Below are 19,718 nucleotides of genomic sequence, written 5' to 3'. Positions count from 1 at the left end.
TATTTTTCAGTTCTCGGCAGACACAACGTCTCTATTGGTATGTGGTGCTGAGGATCGAACCCCAGCCGCACGAAGCCAGGCGAGCGCGCTACCGCTTGAGCCACATCCCCAGCCCGCTTTTTTTTTTTTTTTTTTTTTTTTGAGACAGGATCTCACTGAGTAGCTTAAGGCCTTGCTAAATTGCTGAGGCTGGCTTTGAATTCTTCGATCCTCCTGCATCAGTCTCCCGAGTTGCTGGGATTGTAGGCGTGCACCACTGTTACTGGCTTATTTTCTTTTTGAAAGAATATAGAGTTTATATTGGTTGGCAATTGAGTTGCTTGCAACTCTATTTATACTTAGTATTTTGTGCTATTGTGGCAGATTTTAAGATTTATTTGGTTAGATTTTTGATATAGCCTTTATTCTAATGTTCATCATTGTATGCAACTGACGTGTGACCTTTCTGGGAGTCTTACAACATGTCCTAGGTGTTCAGTTAGGCTTCTGCAATTTGGCTGGTCAGAACAGAAAAGTCACCCAGGTCTGTGTGATTTCTAGTTGCTGTACTGATAGCTGTTACATAGCTTTTTGCCTAATCTTGTGGAGTATCACCATGTGCAGACAGACTCAAAGGGGTCTATTCAGGTATGTGGAGCCTTTTTCTACATAACTTATTCTCTAATACTCTGCCCCACCAATTCTAGTTTCTTTAGCTTCTAGAAACTCTGTTCTGTTTACTCAAGTAAGTAGTGCCATTACTCTGGGGTTCCCTTTATGGTGTTGCAGACTGGAGTACCCCCAGGGAGAAGGTTAGGACAATTTTAAGGTTCACTTCACTTGTTTCTTGTCCATCAGGCATTATGGTCTGGCATTTTATATCGTCCAGTGTCTTAAAATACCTGCTTCACATATTTTATCTAGTTTTCTTGCCATGGTGGGAGGGCATGTTTGGTACCAATCAGTTTTTGTATAGTGGAAGCTGAAGTCTAGTTTTTGTCTTTTACTCAGTTTCTGTTTTATTCAAATTTAGGTCCTGCTTTGCCTAGTTCTAATATGCACTAATTTTAGTTATCACAGTTTAGTGAAATAATACCAAGGCCCCAATAACATGGTTCAAATTTCAGTTACCATGGTATATTAACTTTGAGTAGCTATATGAAGTACAAACATTTTGGCTGATTTTCCATTCTACAGATCACTATGTGAAAAACAAATCTACCTCATACAACAAAGTATGTTGGTTATTAATCCTTTTGCATGTATGTTACTATGTTAGTAGACAAGGAAGCATTTAGTCAGATTGTCTCCTAACAGTATTAAGCCCTGGTGATATTTTATAGAAATAAAAAATTGAAAGTGGAAATTGGCTAATAGAGATGAAACAAAGTAACAAAAATTGGTAACATTTATTGAAATTTGAGTGAAAGGTTAAATAATTAGCTGACAGTAATATTGACATAGCTACCATTTGATAGACTCTAGGTAGGTAGCTGGAGGAACTTAATAAAGATGAGTTTATTTTAAAAGAGGAAAGTAGTCGTGAAAAAGATGCATATGTTCCAGATGGAAGAAAATACCTTCATATTAAAGAAAATAATTACATTAAAGTCTTCTGGAAGCTGGGAACACACCTGTAATCCCAGTGACTGGGAGACTGAGACATGAGGATTGCAAGTTCAAGGCTAGTCTGGGCAATTCATCTAGACTGGCTAAAGTGGCTTTAAAAAAAAAAAAAAAGTTCCCAGTATATTTCACAACGTTAGAGACACAAAGGATAAAATATGAAAAGCTGATCTAAACTTAGAACAACAGTTCACCAAGGCATAAAAAAGGTGCTTGCTTTTATGTTTATAAAGATTCTTCAGTCTGTAGCTTGATGATTTTCATGTTTTTGAAAATTGTAATATATTTTTAGAGGTTGTCTTGTGCCATTTCTTTTTTTCCTTCTGTGAATCCAAATACTCCTATTCACTTTTCACTGTTTAATTCATAGTTTTTATATTATTTTCCTATCTTTTGACTCTTGTTTAGCACAGTGATTCTCATTATTTTCTTTTTGTTTCTGCTGTAGCCTGATCCCTGGTACCATGTGCTGGTGCTATGGTGGCTTGAAGGCAGAACCAGCATACAAATTCTCACTTGCTCTGTATCTAATCTCTTAAACAAATCTGATGAAGTCATAATTTTAACTTTTATATTTTTTAATTATAGGATTTCCTTATATTGTATGTTTTAAATTAGAGATTCTAGTTTTCTGGTGCAACTCTACTTTTTCATCAGTTTTCTGGACCATCTTAAACTTGGTTGTTTTAAAATTGTGGCTGGTCATTCCAATGCTTGTCACGTTGGAGACTGTTTTTTTTAAAGTTTGTCTATCTATAACTATATATTAATCACAAAGTTTACCTCTTAACCACACCCCCCCCTTTTGTATTGGGGACTGAACCCAGGGGTGCTTAGCCACTGAGCCACATCTCCAACACTTTTTATTTTTTATTTTGAGACAGTCTTCCTAAGTTGCTGAGGCTGGCCTTGAATTTGTGATCCTTTGCCTCAATCTCCCAAATTTCTGGGATTGTAGGCATGTGCTGCCACACCTAGTTTAACCATTCTTTAATATACAATTCATTAGTTTAACTACATTCACATTATTGTGCAACCAGTCTACAGAAATTTTTACCTTTTGCAAAACTGGACTCTCTTCTATTAAGCAACAACTCCCTATTTCATCTCCTTCCAGCCCCTGGAAACCACAATTCTGGTTTTCAAATTTGATTATTCGTGTTAACTCATATCAGTGCAATCATACTTTATCTTTTTGTGAATGCTGTATTCACCTAGTATCATCTCAAGGTTCATCCATGTTACAGCGTATGTAAGACATTTCTTTCTTCTTTAGGCTGAATAATTGTATGCACATAGCACTTTATCCATTTGTCTGTCAGCGGCATCTGTTTTGTTCTTACCTTTTGGCTCTTTGACTCTGTTTGGTTTTTTAATTTGCTTAGTTTGTGGTACTGGGGATAGAGCCTATCACTGAGCTATATCAATATCCCTTTTTATTTTTTATGTTGAGACTGGCCTCAAAAGTTGTGATTCTCCTGCCTGTAACCCTAGCTAAGATTACTTTTGTTTGTTTTTGGCTTTAAATTTGGTTATTTGAAGGGGTTGGTGGACCACGCCTGTAATCCCAGCAGCAGGGAAGGCTGAAATAGGAGGATCACGAGTTCAAAGCCAGCCTCAGCAAAAACAAGGCACTAAGCAACTCAACCCTGTCTCTAAGTCACAAAATAGGGCTGGGGATGTGGCTTAGTGGGCAAGTACCCCTCAGTTGTTCAATCTCTGGTACCAAAAACAAAACAAAACAAAACCAAAAACCACAGTTATTTGAGCCCTTCACTTTGAGTGCTTGATAATTTTTAATGATAATATTAAAAAAATTAATGAAAATGTTAGAGACTCAGTGATATCTTCCTTCAGAGAGGGTTTAATATTTTTCATGGGCATATCCCTTTTGTTGAATTGAGGCTGCTCTCTTTGGTGCCCTTTTTCTGATCCATGGTGTTAGCTAAAAGCTATCTGAGAGTTTCCCCTCCCCCCTCTAATATATCTGAGTACTTTCTCCTAGGTGAGCCCTGCATTCTCAATTTCTAGCTCCCCAGCATCATTAGACTGCTGAAATATGCTTTAAACTTGGTTTTCCAGTATCTTGCTCTGTGCATGTAAAACTTCAAAGCTAGCAGATGCTTTAGGGGAAATTGTGGACAGAATGTCTGACTCTCCAGAGTGCATTTCACCTCTCCCAGTATCTTTTTTTTTATTATTATTGTTTTTATTATAGCTTAATGTTTATACACAGCAGTTGGGTCATCCTGACAAACTCATACATGTATAGACATCAATTTAAGTTCATGGACCTCCCTGTTTATTCCCTACCCCTCCTTCCTCTACTAGACATCCTTTTCACTTGGCTATTGTATCTCATTGGTTTGTATGTAATCTTATCCCTCAGTGCCTCCCACCCCACCTTTCCTGTATTTTACTCCAGCTTCTACTTATGAGAGAGAACATTCGACCTTTGAGTTTCTGAGTTTGGCTAATTTCACTTATCATGATGTTATCCTTTTCCATCCATTTACTGGCAAATGCCATAATTTCATTCTTTTAATGGCTGCATAAATTTCTTAATCCAGATATCTGCTTAATATCTCGACACCCCCTAAAGTATTAGATACATTGGATCTCTTTTGCCTTCAAACAGTTTTCTTTTGTATTTTATTTAGCTTTTACTGTTACCTTTTCTCCATGAAATTTAGTCTCATAACAATTACTAAATTATAGCCAAAAGCAAAATCTCAGAGTTTTTATTAATTGTCCTGTTTTATTTAAACATTCTCACATTAAGAAAAGTTGTATAAAAATCTATTAACATTTTAAAAATAAACCATTTGAGAATAAGGTACTGTACCCCCAAATTCTTTGAATATATATTTTCTATAAATAAGAACATTCTCCTACATAACCTAGTAAGGTTCAGAATATGGAAACTAATATTGATAAATATTTTGTCATCTAATCTACAGTCCCCATTCACTTTTCTCTGTTAATCTTAATTTATGACCTTTAGATAAAAGGACCCTAATCCATAGTCACATATTGCATTTAGTTTTCATGCCTCTTTTTCCCTTCAGTCTGGGATAGTTACTAGTTATTCAGTCTTTTCTTGGACTTTGATGATATTGACATCTCTGAGAATTACAGGCTATGTGTTTTGTAGGTGTTTGTTGTTGTTGTTGTTTTTGATGCAGAGATTGAATCCAAGGCCTTGCACATGCCAAGCACACACTCTACCACTGATATACCTCTGTTGAAAGTTTTTTTTGGAGGGGGAGAGGGGTTGTACTGGGGATTGAACTCAGGGTACTCAGCCACTGAGTCACATCCCCAGCCCTATTTTGTATTTTATTTAGAGACAGGATCTCATTGAGTTACTTGGCACCTGGCTTTTGCTGAAGCTGACTTTGAATTCATTATCTGAGGCTGGCTTTGAATTCGTGATCCTCCTGTCAGCCTGTCTAGCTGCTGGGATTACAGGCGTGTGCCACCTTGCCTGACTGAATGTTTTTTGAGTTTGGATTTTTTTTTATGATTATATCTAGCTTATGTGACTTATGTGACTTTGAGAAGAACATTACAGAGATAATCTTATGTTCTTACTGCATATTATCAACACTTGATTTTCATTTTCTTTCATTTGTTGTGTTATTAATGTTGATCATTATAATGTTGATTAAGATGTCAACTTGTTTTTTTACTGTAAAGTATTTAATGGGAAGTACTTGGAGACTAAATATCCTGTTCATTAATCTTTCAGTTTACTTTTAATATCATTAATGGATTCATGAATTTCTACTTTATTCAGTAGCTTATGGTATTAGTTGTTTATTGCCAAATAACAAATTACCACAATTTAGTGAGTTATAATGTAACACACAACATTTTATATTTTGGGGGCAGTTCACAAATGAGTTGTATTTAAACTTTAAATGGCAAATAATTGATACAGGTTGAGCATCTAATATAAAAATCTGAACTCCCAAATGCTCCAAAGTCCAACTTTTTGAGCACTGTCATGACTCCACATGTGAAAAATTTCATACGTGACTTCTTATGATTAGTTGAAGTGAAAACGCAGGTGTATGTATTAACAGTATTATATGAAATAACCTTCAGGCTATGTATATAAGGTGTCTATCAAGCATAAATGAATTTTCTCTGTAGACTTGGGTCCCATATCCTTAAGATATCTCTTTATGTATATTCATATATTCCAAAATACAAATAAACAAACAAAATGGAAAATACTTGTTTCAAACATAAAATTAAACTTATGAAGTAGAAACATTTATTTTTAAGTTTTCATGAGCTCTAATATGTTAGAATGCTAACTCCTAAATTGACAGCATGCTGTATGTATACCCTGAAATAGGCTTTTTCCTAGAATTTTCTTACATCTGTGTTTGTTTCCAAAAATACATATTTTTATTCTTTATTGTGGTATAATTGGCAAATAAAAATTATATATATTTAAGATGTACAACATGATGTTTTCATATATGTATTCATTATGATTACCACAGTCAAGCTGATTAACACGTCCATAATACAACATACATTTAATATCTCAGAGTTTTTTGGAGTCGGGAGTCTAGGCAGAGCTGACCTGTGTCCACAAAGCCATAATCAAGGTGTTGTCCAGAGCTATGATCTCATTTGAAGGCTCAGTTAAGGAAGGACCCACTTCTAAGTACATGGTTGTTGGCAGAATTCTTTTCTTCAAGGACTACTGGACTGAAAGCCTAAATTCTCAGCTGGTTGTAGGCTCTAGGCTCTAGTTCCTTGCCACATGAACCTCTCCATAAGACTGCTTGCTTCACTAAATCATGTAAGCCAAGAAGGACAGTAGAGTCTCTTAGCAAGATGGAAGTTACAGTCTTATTGAAGCAGTTCAGAAACCCCCACCTAGAAGATCCTCACCATAATTGTTATTTTAAAAAAATATATATTTTTTTTAGTTGTTGATGAATTTATTTATTTATATGTGGTGCTGAGTATCGAACCTAGTGCCTCACACATGCTAGGCAAGTGCTCTGCCACTGAGCCACAACCCCAGTCCACCATAATTGTTCTTGTTAACAAAATATCAGCAAAGATTTCTGCAAAAGAGCTCAGTGTGGTTAGAACTTCCTATTTCTTGTTGCTCTGTCTTGCAAGAACTAAGTTTAACTCTAGACTTGCCGATATCACTCCTGCTTTTGTGGTAAAATGTGTAAAACCTCTAACTGTTCTAAAAAAAAAGTGAGGCAAAAAGCACTTTTTGAGAATTCAAAGAAAAAAATTACTTTTATGTAGACTTCTGCAAAAACATAAACCTTCAACCTTGCCCTCCCATCCCCTCCAGTATAAAGTCCAAAAAATTTCTCAACTCTCAGTCCAGAGGAAGAAAGGCATGAGCCAATCTGCACTGTCTGTGGCCAATTAACCTTCTTCCTCCTAATTTCTTAAGTCCAGCCTCATCTGTCCTACATCAGTATGTAATTTAGTCACAGAAAATGTCATCCCATTACCTTTGCCATGTTCTCTTAGAAGGAAAGGTACTAGGCTATCCCATACTCAAGGGGTTAGGATTAAATAAGGGTGTGAATACCAGGAGGAGGGAATTATTGGGGAACATGTTAAGAGTTTGCCTGCTACCATCATAATCCATTATTAACATTATTTAGTTAGATGTTTAAATTGTCTCAGATTGATCCTGTCCCGGATTTTCATTCTGGCCCTGTGTCATTTGACATGTTTCTACTGTTGTTTGAACCTCTGAAGAACATATATTAAGCCCGTCTTGAAGTTTCCCTGTCTGAACCCTGGAAACAGCCATTGTCCTAAGGTTCTTTCATTTATTTAATATTTAGAATCATTAAATGTGTTCATCATATTAATGGTGTTAGTGCTTCTGGGCCTTCTCAGTTGACAGATCTAGGGAATGTGTGTGTGTTGGTAGGAGGGGTGTAGTGTGTACATGTATACAGTACATGCATAATTTACTTACAAATAGCTCTCTCATTATATTAAGCTTTGAGATCACAATATTGCTTTCAGTTGTAATTCAGCAATATAGTATGCATTTTAGGTTTTTTTTCCTTTCTCTTAATTCCTTTCTCTGATTTAGGAACCTAGCTTTTATTATCCTCAGTATTTGATCCATCACTCTTATTTGATGGATCCTCGTATATAACTCATTTCCTGTTGTCCCCACAGCTTTCTCTCTATTTCATACCACATTCATACATCTTATGGATGCTTTCTTTACCCTTTTGGGAACATCTGATAGCTTGGGTGCTGGGATTACCCTTTCTAACTTCTTTACTCCACTGAGTCTGAAACTGACTGCTGGACCATTGCCCCTCCACCTCTAAGTGTGTGACATCTTTTGCCTACCTGGAAAACCTTGATGCTGTGCTGTCCCGTGTAGATGTGGATGCCCTCATCCTTCTACTCGCTGCTATTCTCCTGGTTTCCTCTCTCCGCTAAGGCTCTGTCATCCCATGCTGAACCATTTCCACCAGAAAATGTTTTTCCTGGAAGTCTATACCAGGCCTTTTCTGCCCTCAGGGATAATCTTCTTATACCACTTGGGATTCCAGAATCCTGCATTGGGTCACTGTGACTCCCCCCACCCCCTCCACTAAGCTTGTTGCCTACTTATCCTGTATTCAATGTCTGTTGAACTGAATTGTTTACAAAGGAAGAAGAGAGAAAGGTATCAATTTTAAAAAATATATATATGTGTGTGTATATCTATATATGGTTAGTATATATATTTGTATATATACATGTGTGTATATACATATACAGTTAGGAGTAGATGGACATAATACCTTTATTTAAATATATATTATTATTCTAATCAGTTATACATGACAGCAGAATGCTCTTCTATTCAATTTATACAAATGGAGCACAATTTATCACTTCTGGATGTACATGAAGTAGGGTCACACCATTTGTGCAGTCATACATTACTTAGGGTAATGATGTCCATTTTATTTGACCATCTGTTTTACTCCCTTCCCTTCCTCCCTTCCCTTTGCCCAATCCAAAGTTCTCCACTTGTCCCATGCCCTACTCCCACTATGGATTATCATTTACTTAGAGAAAACATTCGGCCTTTGGTTTTGGAGGATTTACTTACTTTGCTTACCATGATATTCTCCAACTCCATCCATTTACCTGCAAATGCCATTATTCTATTCTCTTTCAATGCTGATATTTTGTTTATTTTTATATGTTGGTAAGATGGAACCCAGTGCCTCAAACGTTCTAGTCAAGCACTCTACCACTGAACTACAACTCAAGCACCTCAAATTTTATTTTAAAAAATACTAGTTTTTTTGGGCTGGGGTTGTAGCTCAGGAGTAGAGCACTTGCCTAGCATATATATGGCACTGGGTTTGATCCTCAGCCCATATAATAAATAAATAAATATTGTGTCCACCTACAACTAAAAAAAATTTTTAAAAAGACTAGATTGTTATAAAAAATGCTTTTAACCTAATATGTTAAAAACTTATACAGACATCACTTATTTCCATATTTATGTAAGCATTACAGGTTTCTTTTATTTTTTTTTATAAGAGACAGCCGTCTTACTAAATTGCTCAGGCTGGCCTCTCACCATCGTCCTACCATAGCAACTTGAATAGTTGGGAGTACAAACACATGCTTGTAGTGATTCATTAGCTACTGTACCCAGCTACATTGCAGAACTTGTTTGGTCTTTTCTTTCTTTTTTGTGGTACTGGAGATTGAACCCAGTGATTCTCTACCACTGAATTATACCCCCAGCCCTTTATATTTTTAATTTTGAAACAGGGTTTGTCTCAGATGCCCACTCTGGCCTTGAATTTGTGATCCTCTGGCTTCTGCCTCCTAAGTAGCTGGTATTACATGCCGGTGCTTCAGGGCCCAGCCTACATGACAGTCATGTACCCAAGCTATCATGCTATTAATTTTACTCACTTACTCCTGTCCCTGCCTCTCCCCGCCAAAAAAGCTAGTTTGCCAGTGTCTCTCTCTGTTTGTGCCACTGCTATTCTTCTAGTCTTTCAGGTTTGACATTTTGGAGTTATTTCTGGCTTATTTTCCTTCTTTCCTTATAATCTGCCACTGAATCCTATTGATCCTTTTTTTTAGATGTGTGTTTGTCATCTCCATGTTGATGATTACAGCAGCTTTTTTTTATTGTGAAAATAAGTACTCTTTTATTTCAAATTTCAGAAAAACATGCCTTTTAAAACATGGTTAATTTTGAAAATTGATAGCTTATCAGCAAGCAGTGTGCTAGGAAAGCAAGAACATCAGTTAACAAGTAGTATTATACCCATCTCTTCAGTTATACCACTGGTTATCTTGAGAAATATGGTGAACGCTCTGAAGATTTTAGACTCAGCTGTGGGCTATAGCATGATTTGCCAGTCATGTTTTATTGATTTCCAACTTTAAAAATATAGGTGCAAAGGATATGATACTGAATTAATTATCCAAGAAAAATTCCTCCCTATTAATGTGGCTTATGCAATCTTTTTTCCTCATTCTATGCTAGTATTTTGTCTTTTTGTTGTTTTAGGAACTTTAATTATCAGTTGTTTAAACCCTCAAGGTTAAATTGTCCTTAGCTTTTTTCATATCCATCCAAATTTATTCAATATGACAATTTTGGCTCCTTTCTGAAAAATGACAGAAATTAAGTTAATACTGATTTTTTTTTAAAAAAGAGAGAGAATTTTTTTAATATTTATTTTTTAGTTTTTGGTGGACAAAGCATCTTTATTTTATTTTTTTATGTGGTGCTGAGGATCGAACCCAGCACCCTGTGCATGCCAGGCGAGCGCCATACTGCTTGAGCCACATCCTCAGCCCCAATACTGAATTTTTTTCATGTGTAAAACTCTAACTCTGCTTTTTAAAGCAAATAAAGAAAATAACAACAACATCATTTCAGTGCCCAAATGTCAATATAAATGGCATCAGTACGGTATGTAAGCAAATCTCAAATATAGGACATTAGTAATTGGAACATCATGCAGTGATTTAATGTTAGTAAGAACAAGAAGCTTTATAACAGGTAAAAGAACCAACATACTGCATTAAATTGAATATTAACCTAAGTAACCATAATTTTACAAATTCTCCAATTTCATAACTTGCTTTTAAATATACTTTAGCCTCATTTTTTTAAAGTTAAATGCCTATTCAACAAAGCTTATTGAACAAACATATCTACGCAAATCTACACCCTAGAATACCAGAGTAAACAGGAGACAGTATTCAAAGATGGATAAGTTTTATTATTTTTCATCATCTGTATGATCAGGTTGCAAAGGACATACTTTTTTCCCTTTGCTTTTCCTAAGCTACTGCTTCCTGCCTCTTCAGGAATCTGATTCTCCTTTTCAAAATCTTTAGGGGACAGCCTGAAGAATTCTCCAATTCCTTTTTAGCCGCTTGGGGGTTGGACATCACAAACTGGATTTCCTCCTGCATACTTATTTTCAACATACCTTGATGAAAGCCATGTATAATTAGTGGCTGAGGTGGAGGGACCAAGGACCTTTCTTGGGGCTTGAGAAACCACCACTTTTCTGTAGGTGCTTGGGATACTGTCTGCTTTGAGTTTGCACCATGTTCAAACAGGAGGAGATGAAAAAAATGCATATTCCCAGCCAAAGGTGTTTCACAGGAGAGGGACCTCTACAGCTTCTTGAATGCGCTTTCTTTCCTTGGTTCCTGTCTAGCATTCCCAAACTGTCTTTAGCTCCCCATTTCTTAATAAATGAAGTAATTCCATGTAAAGTGCCATTTCTATGTAACACTTTCCTAGATAATCAGAATAGTTTTTAGTTTGATCATTGCTACTTGCTAGTACCCATCAACTTTTAGTAATTCATTTAACCTCTTGTATCTTTTTTTTCCTTATTAGATTGTTATACAGGGTGAATAAGATAATGAACTGTGAAAGAACATTATCCAGCACATTCCGTCCAGTCTAGTTAGAGTAGTCTCCCTCAAGTAGCAAATGAGTATTATTATTAGTACTATGACTATTCCCCAAGCAAACAATGATTCCTTCTCTTTGATATGTAGTTCTCATTGATCTCTCACTATTAAGCACACTTACTGAACATGTACTATGAACAGGCACTGGAGACGAAAAAATGTTGTGAATCCTATCTCTAAGGAATACAGTCTGTAGAGGAGGCAATATATAATTAACTTTCATACAGTAGCAAGTGTTACAATAAACTTAAAACCTGTGTCTGAACCTTTCTAGATATTAGAAAATATAACAGCTATTGTCTAACACAATATAGTGTATTACTATATTTTTCCTTGTAGTAACCATTTATGTTAATTTGTCCCCAAAATGGAGTGTAAATTGAGATGGAGATTTGATTCCCAGCACCATCAAAAAAAAAAAAAAAAAAAAGGAAAAGAAAAAGAAAGAATAAAAAGAATAAACGACATGAGAGCAGGTCTGTTTTGTAATAGTGAGTCTATGGATTTTGGAGCCGAGCACACTGGGGCCTTTTGTATGTCATTGCCATTTAGTCAAGTTCTCTGAACTTATCTACTCTACTTTTGTTTTATTTTTTTGCCAGGGGATTGAAAAAAGGTGTGCTTTACCACTAAGCTGTGTTTCTAGTCCTCACTTTTAATTTTAATTTTTGTTTTTTTTAGTTGTAGATGGACAGAACACCTTTATTTTATTTATCTATTTTCATGTGATGCTGAGGATTGAACCCAGTGCCTCACACATGCTAGGCTAGCATTCTACCACTAAGCTACAACCCAAGCACCTCAAGTTTTTTTTGACACAAGTTCTCACTGAATCACTGAGGGTCTCCTTAAGTTGCTGAGGCTGGCCTTGAAGCTGGGAACCTCCTCTCTCAGCCTCCCAAGTCACTAGGATGATAGGCATGCGCCACATGCACTACTCTCATTTTAAAGTAATAGTGTTAACAACTCTTTGACAAGCTTGCAATGATTAAATGAAATAATGTACCTAAAAGATATAGCACAATGTCTGGCAAACAGTTTTTGTCTGATAAAATTTAGTTCTTGTAATCCACATTGATTACAAGAATTTATGTGCAGAACTGGGGTTGTGGCTCAGTGGTAGAGCACTTGCCTAGCATGTGTCAGGCCTTGGGTTCTATTCTCAGCATCCACATAAACAAATAAAATAAAGGTCCATTGACAACTAAAAAAATAAATAAATAAAAATAAAAAAGAATTCATGTCCACTCTGGTCATGAAAAATAAATATTTGGTGGGTAAATATTGTTCTTATGGTCTGTAGTTCATAATGGCTTCTCAGAACCTTGTGGAAATGCAAGTGACATTTATGGAAGCCTGTTCTTGATAATGATTCCACTTTACTTTTTTTTATAAGGGGGGAGTTACTGGGGATTGAACTCAGGGGCAGTTGTCCACTAAGCAATATCCAGCCCTATTTTGCATTTTATTTTGAGACAGTGTCTCACTAAGTTGCTTAGTGCCTTGCTGTTGCTGAGGCTGGCTTTGAACTCGCTATCCTCCTGCCTTCTGAGCTGCTGGAATTACTGGCATGCACCACCGCGCCCAGTTTTACTTTTTTAAAAAAATTTTTCACTCTAATTTGTTATATATGACAGCAGAATGCATTATAATTCATATTACATATATAGAGCACAATTTTTATATCTCTGCTTGTATACAAAGTATATTCACACCATTCATGTCTTCCTCATACATGTACTTAAGGTAGTGATGTCCATCTCATTCCACCATCTTTTTTTACCCCTTTGCCACCTCCTTCCCCCTCCTTCCCCTTTGCCCTATCTAGAGTTTGTCTAATCTTCCCATGCTCCCCCTCCCAACCCCACTATGAACCCAACCTCCTTATATCAGAGAAAACATTTGGCATTTGGTTTTTTGGGATTGGCTAACTTTACTTAGCATGATATTCTCTAACTCCATCCATTTACCTGCAAATGCCATGATTTTATTCTCTTTTATTGCTGAGTTATATTCTATTGTGTATACATATACCACAGTTTCTTTATCCATTTATCTGTTGAAGGGCATCTAGGTTGCTTCCACAGTTTAACTATTGTGAATTGTGCTGCAATAAACATTGATGTGGTATGTTGTTTTTTAGTCCTTTGGGTACAGCTGGATCAAAAGGTGGTTCCATTTGGGATAGCTGGATCAAAAGGTGGTTCCATTCCCAGTTTTTCAAGCAATCTTCATACTGCTTTTCATATTGGCTGCACCATTTTGCAGTCCCACCAGCAATGTATGAGTGTGGCTTTTTCCCCACATCCTCGACAGCACTTATTGTTGTTTGTATTCTTTGTTGTTGTTGTTTTTTGGTATTCTTAATAGCTGCCATTCTGACTGGAATGAGATGAAATCTTAGAGCAGTTTTGATTTGCATTTGTCTAATTGCTAGAGATGTTGAACATTTTTTTAGATATTCATTGATTGATTATATACCCTTTTCTAAGAAGTGTCTGTTCAGTTCCCTGGCCCATTTATTGATTGTGTAATCTGTTTTTTTTTTTTTTAATTTTGAGTTTAGCTTTTTGAGTTCTTTATATACCCTAGAGATTAGTGCTCTATCTGATGTGCAAATGGTAAAAATTTGCTCCCAAGCTGTAGGCTCCCTATTCACCTCACTGATTGTTTCTTTTGCTGAGAAGAAGCTTTTTAGTTTGAATCCATTCCATTTATTAATTCTTGATTTTAATTCTTGCACTATAGGAGTCTAGTTAAGGAAGTAGGGGGCTAATCCGATATGATGGAGATTTGGGCTTGCTTTTTCTTCCATTAGACGCAGAGTCTCTGGTTTAATTCCTAGATCCTTGATCCACTTTGAGTTGAGTTTTGTGCATGGTGAGAGATAGGGGTTTAATTTCATTTTGTTGCATATGGATTTCCAGTTTTCCCAGCACCATTTGTTGAAGAGGCTATCATTTCTCCAATGTATATTTTTGGCGCCTTTGTCTAATATAAGATAACTGTAATTATGTGGGTTAGTCTGTGTGTCCTCTATTCTGTACCAATGGTCTACTAGTGTATTTTGGTGCTAATACCCTGCTGTTTTTGTTACTATTGCTCTGTAGTATAGTTTAAGGTTGTATACTGATGCCACCTCCTTCACTCTTCTTCCTAAGGATTGCTTTAGCTATTCTGGGTCTCTTATTTTTCCAGATGAATTTCATGACTGCTTTTTCTTTTTCTATGAGGAATGTCATTGGGATTTTGATTGAAATTGCATTAAATCTGTATAATGCTTTTGGTGGTATGGTCATTTTGACCATATATTAATTCTGCCTATCCAAGAACAAGGAGGATCTTTCCATCTTCTAAGGTCTTCTTTAATTTCTTTCTTTAGCTTTCTGTAGTTTTCGTTGTAGAGGTCTTTCACTTTTTTTGTTAGATTGATTCCCAAGTTGTTTTGTTTTTTTTTTTGAGGCTATTGTAAATGGGGTAGTTTTCCTCATTTCCCTTTCAGAGAATATGTCACTGATACACAGAAATGCCTTTGTTGGTATCCTGTTACTTTGCTGAATTCATTGTTAAGGAAGCAGTTTTGATTTGAATTTGTCTAATTGCTAGAGATGTCGAACATTTTTTTATATACTCGTTGATTGATTATATATCCTTTTCTGAGAAGTGTCTGTTTAGTTCCCTGGCCCATTTACTAGTTCTACAAGTTTTCTGGTGGAATTTTTTGGGTCTTCTAGGTATATAATTATATCATCCGCAAATAGTGCTAATTTGAGTTCTTCTTTTCCTATCTGTATCCCTTTAATTTCTTTTGTTGTCTAATTGCTCTGGCTAGTGTTTCAAGCACTATGTTAAATACAAGTTTTTTTTTTTTTTTAAACTGGGCTTTGGACCCAAGGGTGCTTTACTATTGAGCTGCATCCCCAGCCCTTTAAAAAATTTTGTTTAAAAGAAATTTTGTGAGAGAGTCTTGCTAGGTTGCTGAGGGTTTTACTAGGTTGATGAGGTTGGCCTTGAATTTGTGATCCTCCTGTTTTAGCCTCCTGTCCACTCTCGTTTTTTTTCCTTACAACCTCCCCAAATCTTAATTTTACAGATACACCATGCTGTTATTCTTATGTCCTAAATGTACGTCTTTATACACTAAAGGATTAAGTTTTTTTATCCTTCAAGAAGTAATTCGTGCTTTCTTGAGGACATTATTGCCCTGATGAGAATGTGGTTCCTAGAACATAGATAACACCAGAGCAGAACAAATCCCAGGAGCTGAAAGACTCCTGGAGCCCAGTATTTATGCTACGGATGGGCTAGAGACAGGGAAGAAGGGAAAGAAGCAAAATTTAAACTGTAATTAAAGTTACAACAATTGGAAAATATTTATCAAATTCTACCTCTAGGTATCCCCAACCATGCTGGGTGTGGGGGAATACTACAGGTGCTACAGGTGACAGAAACCATCTCTGCATTTAAATTTTTTTTTTTTTTTTAACCAGGGATTGAACCCAAGGGTGTTTAACCGCTGATCCACAATCGCAGCCCTTTTTTAATATTTTGAGACAGGTTCTTGCTAGGTTACTAACAGCCTTGTTAAGTTTCTGAGGCTGGCTTCAAACCTGTGATCCTCCTGCCTCAGCCTCCTGGGCCACTGGAATTATGGGCATGCACCACCACGCCTGGCCCATCTCTACTTTTAAGGACCAGATTCTGAGAGGGGACTCACAAAGAGAACACACAGGCTGGTTAAGGAGGCTGCATGGCAGGATAGAAAGAGTAAGCATGGGAGATCTGGCTTCAAATCCCAGCTGAGCTATACTTGTGAGCCTCAACTTCAAATCATCCAGAGTTCTTATTTTAATTTCATCACAACTTTGTACAATAAGCTAGGTAGATGTAATCATCCTATATAACAGGTGGGACTTTCATATTTGGAATAAACTAAATAAGGATTCTTAAAAGGCAGTTGTTGAGTTTGTTTGTACAGGTAGAGTCTGAATGCATTGCAGGGGCTATGGAATTCTATAGTTTTCTTGGCCTGAATTTTTTAGTTGATGTAGTAGTGAAAAGGGAATTCTGTTTCATGGCTTAAGGATACATAAACTCTCAATGCAGCAATCTTTTTATTGTTGATTATTATAGCTTCTATTACTCCTAGAAGTTGACCAACAGGGACTTGAGTTTAGGAGATTTTGTCATTCAGCTTTCATGTGGTAAATGCTGAGGCCAGCCCTTTGCCTGCAGGGCCCTCAATCAGTGAAGAGGATCTGTGACATTACTCCAGGCAGCCAAGAGTGGGGGAGGAGTGGAGGTGTAAATGAATTTGTGCCATTGAATCTGATATGGGCACTGGATATTATATTGTTCCTGAAACACTGGAGGCCCTTTGTTGCAACATTTCAATCTTTTTCAGATTCTTTCAGGTAGCAGAAACCTGCTGTGCTTGCCTTTTTGTTTTGTTTTGGTTTGGTTTGGTGATAACTGGAGATTAAACCCAAGGGTACTCTACTACCACTAAGCTACATCCCCATTTTTTTTTTTTTTTAATTCTTACTTTGAGGTAGGGTCTCACTAAGTTGCTGAGGCTGGCCTCTCAGCTACCAGCATAGCTGGGATTGCAAATTGCAAGCAAATGCCAACTGCTTCAGGCTTGTTTTTTATTTTCTTGAAGTTCTGGGAGTGGAACTCAAACTTGCTCTACCATTGAGCTAAATCTCCAGCACATAGCATAGTTTGAAACCAGTTTTTTAATTTTTTCTTAAAAATTTTTTAGAGCTGAGGATATAGCTTAGTTCTATAGTTTTTGCCCAGTTTGTGTGAGGTACTAGGTTTAATCCCCAGCACAGCAGGCCCCCTTCCCCCAAAAAAGAATCAATCTTAGGAATTTCAATATAATTTTCAAGGAAAAACAAAGGTAGAGAACGACATACTTTTCATATATTTTAAAGGTAAAACTTAAGGGGCATTATTTGTAAGTGTTGAGGGACGGAAAGTCTTTCCACCTTTATTATAAACTGATTTTTTTGTTTTTGTTACCCTCTTCATTTAGACTGTGCTCCCTCCTAAATTTGAAGATAAGGGAAAGGAGTAAAAGTTACAGTCTACTCTCCATTTATTTTGTAATTATATGTTTTTCCTTAAAGATCTTAAGTGGCATTTACCAATATGGGTAAGATTAATTTTTACAATACAAACCAATTTGAAAATTAGTTTTTAAATTGAGCTATAATATATAAAAGCTTAACAGCAGTGTACAGATCTGACTATATTCAAGTGTAGTTTTCATACCTATACCAAAATTGTGTTGTAATAATTGGGAATATGTCCTCTGTGTGGTGTTTGCAAGTTAATGCTATTTTGGAAATAACACCAGTGTAGCTAGTGGCTTCTCTGGGTATATGTGGCTCATTATTGATCATAATTTTATTTTAGAGTTTTAGTTTAAGGGGATAGAGTAAACTCTTTCAAATTCTTAATTGTTAGGGGAGGATGGAGTGAATGAATGAGGAAGAGCATTAGAATGAGTAAGAGTAAGGAAACTGAGGTAATAATTCATCAAATACATACAGCAAAATTAACACAGATTCTTGAAAGTGGAGGAGACAAATCATTCATACGAAGAATACCTTAAAAACTTACAAAGGAACACTCACAATTACAAAAAAGTATACACATTTTAATAAAAAGCCTCTAGTCTATGGATGAAGGGCTTTAGGTTGGCCTCTAAATCTGACTGTGCTATATGTCGTGCATGTGGTTTCAGTTTGGCTAAAGTTGAGCCATGGACCTCCTCTGAAAGGAAGGGGGAGAAGTGACAAACTGTCTTCCACAGCTTATTCTATTTTCTTCTTCTGTAGTTTCCTAAACCCTTTTTATTTCCTCCTATGTCTTCTACCTCTACTGTTTTTCTCAGATTCAGTCACTCCTTCAGAACAAGTGTGAGACTTTTTTCTACCCATCATATGCAGAACTGTAACTAGCTGTTTAATAATATACCATGTATCTCCTTAGTAATAGCATAACAACTAGTAATAACTCATAACAGTGAGTTTTATATTACAGATTTTTAATATGGATGAATTTAAAATTGAGAGAATGTTATAAGAATATAAATTCCATGAAGACAGGAATTTTTGTGGGTATTGTTTGGTCCACATTGTTCTGTTTCTGGTGCCTACAGTACTTAACCACAAGGAGAAGGGCATTCAGTAACTACTTGTTGAATAAATGATCAAAATATTACTCTCAAGAAAATTTTAACGTCATTTACTTACAATAATTATTTTGGCAAAACATTCTTGATACTTCTAATCTAGAGCAGTAATATGAGTGGAACAGTAATTCTCAAGGGTATAGAAGCTTTTTAAATCCTTTTTCCTCTATTCCTTTCACCCTACTGCCTTCTCCTTCCAATATAACAATCTCTTACTAAGAACTACTGACTGATACTGAAATTATTATAAGCTGTTCTAAGGAGACAAATATGGATTGTCAGGGTAAGAGGGAGAAGGAAATTACAAGTTTAAAGGTATTAGGGCTGAGATGAGCATTTGACCAGATTTCACGGTAGTTAACTAGCTAGAGTATCAGGAAAGACAGGGAAGGAGAGTTGATGTAGGCAGTGGGGAAAGGTCAGATGGATAGTGTGCTTTAGAATTTCATATAGTAAATATAGAAATCACGAGCCACCACACACCTTGTAGATTCAAACAGCAACTCTTTATTCTCCAAAATCCACCTCCACTGGGCTCTGTATCCCAAAATACTCTCTGAATCCCTGAGAACTCAGTGGGAACTCAAGGAGCGGGCTTGCCTGAGGCAGCAGGATACGCCCTATTCCCAGCAGGATACACCTTAAACCTGGAACCGCCCTAAACCCAAGGAGCGGCCCTAAACCCTGATCTGCCCTAAACCTGGATCCGCCCTGGTCCTTGAGCAAGGTCACCGTACATGCAATGTCACTGCAAATGACCTGGGTCATGCTATGCGTCATTCCTACTTGGCAATGGCTCTCAGCATCTCCCTCCTTATGATTAATTAAACAACAAGCAATGTGGCTTAAGGACCGTGCCTGGTAGGTTGTCCAGTTCAACATATGGTTCTTACCCGTCATGGGAAAAACTGGCCTCTAG

The 19,718-nt window shown here is 36.6% G+C and overlaps 1 protein-coding gene and 1 pseudogene across 14 annotated transcripts in view; one reads left to right on the top strand and one right to left on the bottom strand.

The window, feature by feature from the left end:
• The window catches only part of Btrc (beta-transducin repeat containing E3 ubiquitin protein ligase), a 209,015-nt gene that overhangs the window by 72,557 nt on the left and 116,740 nt on the right, over positions 1 to 19,718 (top strand). The window lies entirely within an intron of this gene.
• LOC101967310 (PCNA-associated factor pseudogene) lies at positions 10,887 to 11,723 on the bottom strand (annotated as a pseudogene).

Source organism: Ictidomys tridecemlineatus, chromosome 1, assembly GCF_052094955.1.
Source record: "Ictidomys tridecemlineatus isolate mIctTri1 chromosome 1, mIctTri1.hap1, whole genome shotgun sequence".
Classification (NCBI taxonomy): Eukaryota; Metazoa; Chordata; class Mammalia; order Rodentia; family Sciuridae; genus Ictidomys; species Ictidomys tridecemlineatus.
Note: the sequence above shows the minus strand (reverse complement) of the source record. Positions and strands in the feature narration are given on the sequence as shown.